At 30.2% G+C, this 13,070-nt stretch overlaps 1 non-coding gene across 1 annotated transcript; it reads right to left on the bottom strand.

Moving 5' to 3' along the window:
- Window positions 1–5,290: 5,290 nt before the first annotated feature.
- TRNAK-CUU (transfer RNA lysine (anticodon CUU)) lies at window positions 5,291–5,363 on the bottom strand. The gene has a single exon. It is a non-coding gene; the product is annotated as a tRNA-Lys (tRNA).
- Between the last annotated feature and the right edge of the window lie 7,707 nt (window positions 5,364–13,070).

The following is a 13,070-nucleotide window of genomic DNA, read 5'->3' as shown; positions in this document are numbered from 1 at the left end:
TTTTAATATTCGTCACGCGCTGCACTGCGCGAGAAATAAAACCATTTAATTTAGAATTAAACTAACATTAGCTTTTTAAATACCAAATTCGTAACAATATGAATAGTATGAATAATAATATGAATAGTACGAATAATAATATGAATAGTATGAATAAAAATATGAATTCTGAAAGAGTCCGGGTTACGGGAATAAGAAAATACCATGGAGGTAGGAAGTAAGATGGAGTCGCCCTAAACAAGTTACTCACGTACCCTGCTCTGAAGCACCGGCGATTTTTGAGGTAAGCAATTATGATTGACCTACTAATTTAAGAAGCTAAATATATAAAATATAAAATCTTATCATTAAATGAGCTGCTGGAAACCAACCCCCCCTCCCCGAGGAAAAGGAAAGAAAAGAAAAAATGCTGTATTATTATTTCGTCGTAAAATAACACAATGTGGAGACGCGCATCTGTTCAGCACAGAAAAGAATCATTCAAGATATAGCTGAGCCTACAGGACATGATTGCCTTGCGGCCTACCTGCACCGCATAGGTATTTCAACCAATTCTATTTGCCCACTTTGTGATTCTGGAGAAGAAATGGACACGGACCATGGAAGTAGGAAGTAAGATGGAGTCACCCTAAACAAGTTTCTCCCGTACCCTGCTCTGAAGCACCGGCGATCCCTACGTGGTGACCAAAACATTGGGTCATTTACCATTGAGTTCAATGGGATTTGACGCGTTCGGATGTAAATATTTTGTAATTACGTCGTAAATATACATATAAATGTATATATTTTCTTTTTATACAACACTTCAGAGTCCTAAGTATATGAAAACAACATATTTTTAAACAACATTTCATTCTGAACGGAATTAAACGCTGTACTTTTCACAGGACGGTTTTCTCAGAATGGTTTAATTTGATTGAAATATTTTCACAAGTTTTCGTTAATTACATTAGAAAAAAAATTAAAGTAATTCAATTTTATTCGGTTAAGGTACAAAAATTAAGATCAAATTTTATTGTAATATTAATATTAAAATTACGCATTATTTCTTTTCTATTTATAGAGCTTCTTCCTAAAATACTTTCTTAAATATGACATGATTTTTTGGCTTCTTTTAAATCGAAAAATGTAAGTCAATTTATAATTAATGCTCTATTCGGTTCATTTTAAATTAGAGAATTATTAGGAATTAAATAGTATTTGACTTTCTCTGAACATTTCTGAAAGGGAATAAAATAAGTTTTTTTTTTTTTTTTTTTTTAAGTATTATTTAAAACTTGTAACTGAGTTATTATAGAATGTAAAGAGAATAATTCTTTTAATTATACTTATCAGATTTTTTTTTTACCCTTCATTTCAACAATACATATTCCAAAACTCTTTATTACGTTCTTAAGTGCGCATCTCATAGCATTTGCTTTACAATACCTTTTAACAGATTGCTTTCCAATATGAACAATTCTTGCATAAATAGTTTTATAACGTATTTGTCAACAAGATTTCAATTTATGTTTACAATTCAATATTAAGGTTATTATGTATTTAGATAACATTTATAATCATTATAAATTAGATACATTTAATCATTAGATTTCTTCACAGTTGTTTATAAGTGAATAAATTCTTCATTTCAAATACATTTATAAATAATTTAATGAATATTTAAGTATTTTGTCAAAGGCAGATACATGCTTTTTGCAAGCACATGCATAAATACCCATACATATTTCCTATTTATCATTTCCGGCATGTGCAAATCTTTAATTTCTGTGCATTCACTATATTTTTCGTGTAAAGTAATTTACACTAATTTAGCATACATCCGAAAGTTTTACATAAAAAATATATATGAATATAATTTGAATGAAAATTATAAGTATTATTTTTAATACCCACTCAAAGGTCAGTTTTTCTTCAAAATTCCTCCAGGATGGCATCTCTCTCTTTAGGCAGATAGCCCTTGCATGCGTTACTCTGTTTAATGAAAACTTAATCTGACCTATGTGCCTAATTACAAATATTTTAACATACATAATTTTATATTTATAAAACGTGTAAGCCCAAAGTGATTATTTTTCAGATATATAAAATTAAAACGATGGGTTTAAAATGAGCAGCAGTAAAGCCTCTCCTCTAAAAAATTTTAAAAGGTACATGTTACAATAATATATGGATGTGAAAAAAATTTGTTTTATTTAAAACATTTTGACGTTTGGAAAATAAAATAAAAGTAGCGAATACTCTATCAAGGGTATCGAAAGACGTATACAATTTTAAATGTACCGTAAGGTATTTTTCATTCTTTAAGCATAACATTTTTCTTAAAATTTATATTTTTGTAGTGCAACAGTTTATAATTTTATAAAACAAATTCATAATCAAAATCGCTGTTGTTAATTATCAAAAAATAACCAAGATGTGCGTAAATGTCACTAAACTATACAAATTGCTATTATCCATCACGCTATGAATGCTTCTTTCATGCAAAAGTGTCCCTTTTTCGATTTGTATGGAACTGTCGTGTGTCGAAATACTATCAGAATCCTGTCAAGCGAGCTTCTGAATGTAAACAAAGAACACCCCATCTGGTTACCCAAGCTTCAAAGCAGTGCTTCACTTTTAGCGCGGGTTGGCCCCTCCTCCCTTTCCTACATCTATGGAAAATACGTGGGTGGGGGGTCGATGCAATAAAACAAGACATGTGCAGCACACTGCCTTCTGGTAATTCGCCTAACAACAAACACGTGTAGTTGAAATCAGTCAATTACAAGAGAACCTTGTTCTGAAGACAAGATCGAGGATATTACACTAGTTGACTTTTATAAAATATTTTCCTTGTGATAAATCTCCAAAGCTGACAGCTTTCTCCCGAAAAAACACACTGTTTGGAAACACCTTTAAATACCAATAACTTTTGTCAAAGATAAAGCTTGTGAAATCCAAGAAAACTTGGAATTACTGTTGCGTACTTGGAAAACATGTGCTATTTTCGACGTCTGCAAAATTCCTTAATATTGACCATCTCTTGTCAACCATGAAATCAAAATCATCGCATTAAAAAGTGTTTGTTATTTGTTTATAAAAAGAATATAATTTTATTTTGTATTTTAAAAGATTTTTATGATGGAGGTTTATATGAAGTAACAGAGAGATTAAGCTAGTTAAGATGTGTTCATTTTTTTATATTTTTATGTAAATAAATCCTAAAGTACTAAATGGTGTTCGCCGAAAACATCGTGGACGAAAACTACGCGGGAAAAACAATGCAAGGCGAAAAAACTTCGTGGGAGACATCAAATTATTGGAGAAAAGAAAGCAAAGAGCTCGCAGTTCTAAAACATCGTGGCACACAATATCGTGGTCTAAAATGAAGTGGTTCAAAAACTTCGCAGTTTAGAAACATCGTCGTCGAAAATATCGCGGTGAAAAATAAAAGTACTTACAAAAAAAATAAAAGTACCTCCCATGACGATAACATCGCACACATGGATTTTCAGGATTTAAAAGTTGTAAATACATTTTCCCAAAATGATTTGGGAGCGCAAGAAGGAAAGAGAGTTCTTTTACTTCTATAATTCCTAAATTTGAATAAATTAATAAATTTTCTTTTTACATCGCTCTTAACTGAACTCATTTCTAAATTTTTAAGGCACTAAAAAGGGTTATTATCATTAATAAAGAATAATTGTAATCAGTTGAAGCAGGTAAAGTAGAAAGCAATATGTTTTAATATTTTAACTGCCTTAGGAAAATTCTTCAAATTAAGACTTGTGCTGCCATCTATTATGAATGAGGGTAACAAATACTATTATTAGTTAATTGCTAGCTGTTTGATATAGCAGATGTGCTGCCATCTGTTGAGTAATATATAAGACAAAAGATTCCTTTCCTTTTTATTATTATTTCATTGTTGGTTTCCTTCTTTCTTTTGTGTTTAATGTTTTAGTTTTAAAAGTCTGCTTATTTTACATTTACTATCTTTATCCTTAGTTAAGTTTACATATTATCTTATCATATGTTTGCCTCGAAGTAAAAATAAAGTAGAATAAATAAAAATCATGTCAAAATATTTAAATAATTTTTATTTTATTAATTTTTATTAGAATAACTTTTTGTATTTTAAAAGGTTGTAATTTATACGGATATTATATGTATATTATTAAACTATGACTCATCTTAGATAGTTTTATTTGTCTTCTTTTTGTTTTGTTTTTATATTGTGCATTTGTACTATTCAGAGCCGTATAAGCTACGTACATAAACTGTAGCAAGGCCTCCACTTTCTTGGGGCCCCCCAGAAAATTAAAAAAAAGTATCAATAGTATTAAAATATATTATAACAGACTTATAAAGGGCCCCATATCTCAAATAGGTTAGGGCCTTATCAAGTCTAAATCTGCCTCTGTTACTATTTGTAGCATAACGGAGGAAATAATAGTAATAATAATAATTTTTAAAAATTTGAATCTTTTTTTTAATTACCACATTTTTTTTTTTCGTTTTGTTGTTACACTCGTTTTATGTCAAATGTTTTTTCTACATTTTTATGTGCTATTGTATCACGGCTTCACATTTATTCTATACTTATACATATATATATGTGTGTGTGTATGTACACAATCTTTCATAGAATGATGATGATGTGTCTCAAAAATGTGACCTATGTATGCAATTACACTTTTTTTTTAATCATGCTTACTACTTTCAGTCAAATGGAGGAGATTTTAGACATTTTCTTTCTTCTTCTACTTTCTTTTCTTCTTCAACCTTTTTTTTTTTTAAATGTGACATTTCTTATTCTTTTCTTTAGTTAAGAAAATAATTTCATATTAGGAAAATTATTTTATATCAGATTTTCTCCTTCATCAAACTATTTCTCTAAATCTTCTTACGATAATAGATTAAAATAAAATTTTTAAGAAACAAAATAGTTTTGTTAACTCTTCAGAAAAAGTAGGCAAAATCAAAGAAAAATTTCATGCATTTACGCTAGTGCGTGTCATTTTAAGTATTTTAAATATATATTTTAATAGTTTCAGATAGTTTGGAAGTCTTATTTATACGTTTCCAAATAAAAATCCTTTTCTTTAAATGAAACTGAATTCTTTTGTAAAATAAATAGTGTAAAAAGAAGAATCAGCGTAAAAACGCAACTAAGTTCAGCTGATTTATGAATTTGAAAAGACTTAAAGAGAAAGGAATGCAAATATACACAATTATTAGCATTCCAATTGCTAGTATTTTGCATTTATTTCCAGGAGGAAAAAAATGAAGAGGGAAAAAATTAAGCCGCCCAACGTGGGGCTCGAACCCACGACCCCGAGATTAAGAGTCTCGTGCTCTACCGACTGAGCTAGCCGGGCGTCGAACTCAGTAGCAAAATAATTAATGAGATAAAAATTTGCTTTAAAAGTTTTGATATATGTAAAAATTTAAGCATTTAATATTTTATTTTCGTAATCTATTCTTATTTTTGTGAAACAAAACTACAGAATTATTTATAAAATTTTTTTAGTTCATTTCATTTTAAGAGTACGGTTTTTATTATTAGTCTAACATTTTATTATAACTTTACCTGAAAGTGACAAAACATAGAAAAAAATAAAATAAAAGTAAAAAAATCTATAAAATTAAGTTAACATATGTTATGCAACATAACGAAAAGTATAATGCTGAAAATACTTTCAGAACATTGTATACAAATTACAATTATACATTGACGGGTTGAACTACACTCAGACCATTACATTATCATAATACATATTAAAAACCTTTCGAGCCATGGAAACTTTTGTATGTAAATTATACAATGTTTTAATATAATTAATTTACAAATTAAATTTTTTAAACTACTACAAACAATTTATACTTGAATATTGCTTTTATGTGCTATGAGAGTCAGAAAAGAATAATTCAAAATTTTAACAGGCGAGAAGTTAGGAAGAATGGAATTACATAGGTGGTCTTAATTATTTATACATTTTTAGTACTCTTAAGATGGATGAGTTCAACACTTGGGATTTTGAAGCAGAATCTGCTTTGAAATAGAATTCGCGATTAATAAAAAAATTACTTTTTATACACCTGCAAACTTTTCGCTTAATGCTATAAATAATAATCATTAATTAATTAAATTCTTAAACGACATGAACAAATTACTAAAGAATAATGCGAATTTTATTCACAGGTAATTTCAGTTGAAATGGTTGAAAGATTTTCGGTAGACTAGGTGATGGGTATTCTTCTTCAGCAGCAAAATATAGAAAACCCTACTAACGAGAGTCTAGATGGATGATTGAATGAAGTCATTTTCCTCATTATGTGAATCATTAAACAGTTAAGGCTGATTTTTAAGTTAATCGAAGCTTTTTCTCGAAAATCTGCAGTAGAAAGTTTTTAAATATAAATTCAGCATTATAATTTAAAGTATCAGAGATTCTTCTCTTCTCAGATTTCAAACATCAAATCTCTTCGCTTATAAAAAAAGACATAGTTATTGCATTATTGCAACGTGTATTGTGACAATGGTACAAATTAATTTTAGGGTTGATTACATTTACCTCAAAGAAATCAGCTAATTTTTAGGAAAAAACAATTAGCTGAAGTTCAACGTGTTGTTTGGAAGTTTCTTCCTTCCACGGTAGCCTGGGGAGGGTGGTGGCAGAGACAAGTTAAAACTGTTAAAAAGCTCCCTAGAAGATCTTTAAGAAAAGCTGTCATAACTTACGAAGAGTTAGCGATAATAATATGTGATTCTGAAAGAGTCATAAATTCCCGACCTTTAACATATTAAAGAAAGCTTCTGATAAAGAAGGCATGAGATATCTGATTCCATTAGCCATGTTTTCTTAATCAAAAGAATTTAAATTCAGAAGCTCCAGACATTGACGAGGTTGATGTTAAAAATTTACGAAAATGAATAAAGTATAGTGCTAAGTTAATCAATTTGAGTTTGCATTTTAGAAAGTAATATTTAGGACATCTTATTCAGACATTGACAAAATCCTCAAATATATCGTATTGAAGTCTATGACGTCGTAATAGTGGAAGACGATATCGAAGATGATATCAAAAAGCGTTTAGACTGGCCTGGCCAGAGTTATTCAATTATTTTCAGATAAAGGACGAAAAAGTAAGAACTATGAAACTAAAACTACAATATAACATGCTAATTCGTCCTATTCAAAGAATTTTTCCTCTGAAGATTTCCAGTCAAGATTTGCTTGTGGAGCCTGGTATTAGTTTTCTTCTTCAAATGACCCTCTAGCACAGTCATCGGATCCAGACGTCAGAAATTCTCCAAAGATCTGGTCGTGTTCTCAAGAGACCACAAACATTGAATTTGAGTTTTCGAGTGACCGTTTTTGAGGAGCTGTACAGCATCTCAAAAGGGAAGAGACTGTATTGCGAATGGCATCATTTCACTCGCCAATAAGCGCGAGTCATGGACTGACGTCCCGACATGAACTGATACGTTAAAAATCTTTAGAGAGAGTTATGTCTTCTTCTCCCTACTAATCCCTCTGATTTGAATGAAATCAGATCCATAAGTTCATTGGCCTTCATTACTTCCAACACAAAATTAGGTCTCTTCAGCAGATCATTACGCGTCAAGGCAACACAACTGAGTAGATGTAGGGAAGTAGTTTCATGGTTTTTACTTTTAGGTTAAGTGGGACAAGTTTCAATACCACGGGAATAGCTGAGGAAATGTCCTGAAGTCAACCGAGCCAGAGCCGTTTGGTCTTTCTTGTCACCCCTGAAACCAATAGTAGTACCAGGACTTGTACTACGATACCATGAGTGGGTCGTTAGCTGTCTCTAAGATTTGCTAATTAAAGCCTTTCTTCTCGAGTATAATTCAAGGTACCTGAGGCATGGAAGTACTCTCCTTTACTAGTCTATCAACTGTATTATTATATATTTTAGATTTACATGAGATGGTATCCATTGTAGATGGAGAACAGAAGAATGGGACAAGGTCTTGAGTTTTGCAATAATTTTAATTCCTCTCAAGTCTCTAATATTTCTCCAGTTATCTATGTATTTCAATACAATTCGGCTGTCCATAAGGATCCAGGTTTCCTCGGATAAACGTCGCTCTGAAACATATTCCAAAGCCATATCAATAGCAATCAATTCAGAGCTGAAAACGGCACAGAAATCGGTATTTCTACGCTTGAGAGATATTTTTTCCGCTCCACATTTAACAAAATCCCCGCTACCAGTGTGCCTATGTTCATTCTTACGGCCTTCTGTATATATCAGAACTGCCTCAACAGGTTTTTCTATTAATCACTTCCTGTCTTGAGTATTTACGATGTTGAGAGAATTTATGAGTAATAGTTGATAACTCTGTATGAAAAAACACACCAGACAATGACTCCATAAGCAATTCGATGGGTTTTAAAGAATTAAATTTCACAGAAAATTGTAATATATGCAATTTCTTAGCATGACTAAGGGGATTATTCCTTTTTGATCATTGATTTTTTTGCCAACCGTTCACAAAGATCGCAGCACGATGCTGATCACGAAAACTTAAGAGTTTGTTAAAGTATTTAGTAAGATTAGGGATACTTCTCAGTAGCAACGTTGAAAACCAGATTTGAAGAAAACGATTTCAGCTGAAGTACTGCTGCAAAGTCCTGTAATAAGGTGGATTGCACTCAATTGTGCCCTTTCCAGTTTTTGAAGATTTGTATCCGAGGCGACATGATAGATTTGAAAACCACATTCAATAATCGGTCTTATAGAGCAGGTATAAGTTGTCCTTAGGGTCTCGGCGTCAGCGCCCCAGTCGCAGCCAGAAATAAATTTCAAAATATTCAGTCTCTTTCTAGCCCAAGATACCAGTATTGCACGTGACTTCAGAGTCAAGGATAAAATCAAGATATTTGGGACTCCTCTCACAGAGTAAGAGGTGGACTATATAGCTATTCATTTGTTGTAAAGAACCCAGTTATAGATTTAAGAGGATTAAAACTGAGTTTGTGATGCCCAGCAAAACCCTGAATTTCCCGAACTGAATTGTGTATACTGGATTCGAGATTGTCAGTGTTTGGACCAATACACCAAAGTACAGTGTCGTCAGCAAATAAACATATTATGCAATCATGAATAATAACAGATTCCATTCCGGAGATGTATAAAGTAAAGAAGGTGGGACCCAATTCCGAGTTCTGAGGGATCCCTTATTTTGATCGGTATCTACCATTATATTCAATATTGAAGACTATAGTTCTGAAAAAATCGTAGATCCATAAAAGAGCCCTCCCATCGATAGCAAAATTTTCATACAATTTATTGATTAGCTATTCTTCCATACTCTGTCAAAAGCTTTGTTCAAATCTAGAAGAGCCGCGATGGTATAGATTAGTCGGATTTTTATTATGATCATCTCTCACATGTTAAGTAAATATAGTATCTGGTCTTGAGTATTATGTCCTTTTCTAAACCCATATTGCGCCATCGGTAGAAGATTATCAGTTGCCAAATGATAGATCAAGCGATTCAAAAAATAAGAATGCAGAACGCTATGTAATTTTCTTAGTAACCAGATATAGATGGAAAAGTAGCTGTACGTTCAATGTAGGTTTTCATGTAATTATGTTTTATTTGTGTCATACTATCTCTTCATTTTAGTAACGTCGGGGAAACGCTATTTATTATGCTAATTTTTCACAGCTAGCCTTCATTTCAAGATGCGTAATACAAATTATGAAAAGAATTTAGTAGATTTAAGTAGAATGTTTCATAACAATATTTAAGCATTATTTCACATATAAATTCAATTTAGCAACATTACTTGGGTTAATCCCACATTTTTCTTTCATAATTCTTGTTTCACCTAGAAGACATTTCACTTTGTGCTTATATAAATTGTTTAAAAATAAATTTTTACAAAAGTGTTTCTTTAGTATACGTAACATCTTTAGTTTACACAACAAATTGCTCATCTGTGTTAAACAAATATTACCGGCCACAGAATCACTAAGCATTACTGAATATTTTTTTTAGATTTATGTATTCATTTAATGATGTTTGAGTAAATTTATTAACAAAAGGAATATATGATAAGACGAATTATTTGCCATTTCTGCAGCAAATAGCACTGTAAATATGATAAATGTTTGAATACTTTTAGTACTTCTATAATTATTACTTATATTATTAGTTATAATACTTTGTGAAGTAGCACAATTAATTAAACAATAAATTGATTTTAAAGTAAAAATAAATGTATTAAAATATATTTCTTAAGAAATTGTTTGCAGAAAGTTGGAAAATTTATAGTTTATGAAACAAATTGTGTTAGTTCGATGGCTTCTGCAATGTACACTGTGAAGGAAAATAAAATAAAATAAAATAAATTGGACAGTTTTATATTTCCCATTCTAGTGGGTCAATTGATCAAATTTAAATTGAGTTTTTCATGTCTCGAAAGCTCGACTTAGGACTTATATTAGATTTATATATAACACTGTTCTAATATATGTATTTTGACCCAAAATTGGACTTTTCTGAGCCATTTTTTTTTTACATATTTCGATTCTACGTCTCAAATTATGCCTAAATATTAAATTTTGTAATTTGATGAGAGTTTCAAAAATTTATCTTGCGTATTTTTGTTCAGTTTTTTCGCCAGGTATAATTTACTTGGCGAACTTCTTAATTTATAGCAACCTATACTGCTTTTTTTTTACTTCCTTGTACGAAGTAAAAAGGAAGTATTCTAATCGCGAAAAGTTACAGGCAGCATATTTAAACGAAAATATCCATTTTGACCGCTATCGAATGCAATTTAACGATGTTTTTGCGTAATATCTGTACGTAAGGACAGAATAAAAGACTCGTTTACTCTAAAAAAATTTATAAAGCTGCTTTAAAATTAATTCTGAAGAGAATTTTTCGTGGCGTATGTACGTACGTGCGTACGTACGTACTTACGTATCTCGCGTAACTCAAAAACGAGTAGCCTCAGAACGTTGAAATTTTGTATATAGGACTGCTGTAACATGTAGATGTGCACCTCGTATTTTGGTTGCAATCGGCCGCACCAAACGTATATAAATTTATTTACATATATATCCACTCTGTTATCCGGCACAGTGATCCCAGTTTCTTTACTCTTATATGTTTGTAAATTGTACATTTTTTGCTTTAAAAATGATTGAATTATGTTGTTTTTATCTTACGGTTAAGGTTTTTATGCCTTTAGTAAATCTGTATGCAATATTTTTAGAATTATCAACCATTTAAGTTGTTTAAGTGCCGCTAAGCCTTTTTTTTTAAGGCGGCCATTGATTGTTTACAATTGGAACAGCAGACTAGTGGATTTGTTGCCAATCTAGAGAAACTTAGCTTCGCAACAACAAAGATAACGCCTTCATTTATTATTGCCAATTAAATCGTGCTTAATCCGTTCTGGAATTTTTTCGAGGAAATAAGTGTTTAAGATTTACTTCGTAATTTTTAATATAGATATTTTGAGTTTTTATGTATTTTTGCCCTCTCGCGAAGTGAGAACTAAATTAATTGAATTAGAAATACTCGTCTCTGAAAAACTGTTTCTTTTTTGTTTTGTTTGCTTAATTTCTTTTATACATCGTTCTAGCTTTATTATGGTATTTGAATAGAACATGTGGCAACGATTAGATAATTCTATTCTTTAAATGATATAAATTTTGTGCATTATGAGTTATAATATGAACGAAATATAATACTGTTAAGTGAATCTAGCACCAGAGTGTCGCTATGGTAAACAAATACAGAGTGAATTTTAAAGAATGCATTTATTCTATTGTGGCTTATGCGCTGTCGGAGAAGTAGATTTAATTCAATCCAATAAATTTAAATGAAATGCAAGAAAAAATGCGTATAATTTAATAGTCCGTACAAGGAAGTCATGTGGTGTATACATCAGATTTTTTTCATTGTAGACGAGAGGGGAAAAAGTCATCGTTTGTTATTTCAAATATCTTAACAAAGTGCGTGTTATCTTTTGGTTTTATTATTGCTCAAAAAAAGATGCCAAATTTCAAAGCGCTCCAATATGTAAATTCATGTATTTCTTAGAAAATTTTGAATAAAAAACTCTAATTTTTTTCAGATGAGGCCAAGAAATACATCTACTTTAAGATGATGTTAAAAATTTTATAAGTTATAAATACAATTTTTTTTTCCGAAAACTTTATAAAAAATATTTAAAAATATAAATTTTAAAATAAGTCCTTAAAAATGTGCGAATTATATTTGGATTAGCCATAATTTCTGATTCTGGAATAAGGAATCAAATAAGTTTAATAAAAAAAAGAGGTATTAATAAATATATATCATATTCAATTAACATTAAAGAGCTAAAATTTTGAGAGCTAATTTTTTAAAAACTATTCATGCGATTTTTACAAAACTTGGCAATTTGGTATAATTTCAGTCGTTTCTACGACTCAAATTCGAAATATAGAAAAAATTGGCATGCCATTTCAGAAAAAGTCCAATTTTGTGTCAGAATACATGCATTAGAACAATGCTATACAAATCTAATACATATCCTAAGTCGTGCTTTCGAGACATGAAAAACGGAACAACGCATTTTGAATTTCGTCAATTGATCTAGTAAGAACGGGAGATATCGACCATTCGTTTTTTTTTTTTTTTTTTTTTTTTTTTTTTTTTTTCGCAGCGTACATTCAGAGATTGTTAGTAGAAAATTATTAAATTTATATCATTTGTAAGTTTCATTTCTCTTGCTTTAAGGAATTTTATTTTTCTCTCATTTGCAGGTTTATGAAACAGAAATAATTTAATTTTTTCAATATTTCTATAGCTTCTATACTTAGTTAAAGAAATTATGTGAAGTCTTCTTCTAAGCTTAAGTTAAAAATTCATTAAAAAGCAAAATAAAGCATTAATTTTTTCCCCACGTGTTCGGACATTAATTTATGCTATTATGTTACAACATTCGATCATTATTTATGAAGAAAATGTGTTCAACTTTAAAATAAATACAAAAATTTAAAATAAATTTAAAATAAATACAAATTAATAATAAATAAATAAATACAAAT

The sequence above is a fragment of the Stegodyphus dumicola genome, chromosome 10 (assembly GCF_044657685.1).
Source record: "Stegodyphus dumicola isolate Sdum_Otavi_A_Nest chromosome 10, ASM4465768v1".
NCBI lineage: Eukaryota > Metazoa > Arthropoda > Arachnida > Araneae > Eresidae > Stegodyphus > Stegodyphus dumicola.
Note: the sequence above shows the minus strand (reverse complement) of the source record. Positions and strands in the feature narration are given on the sequence as shown.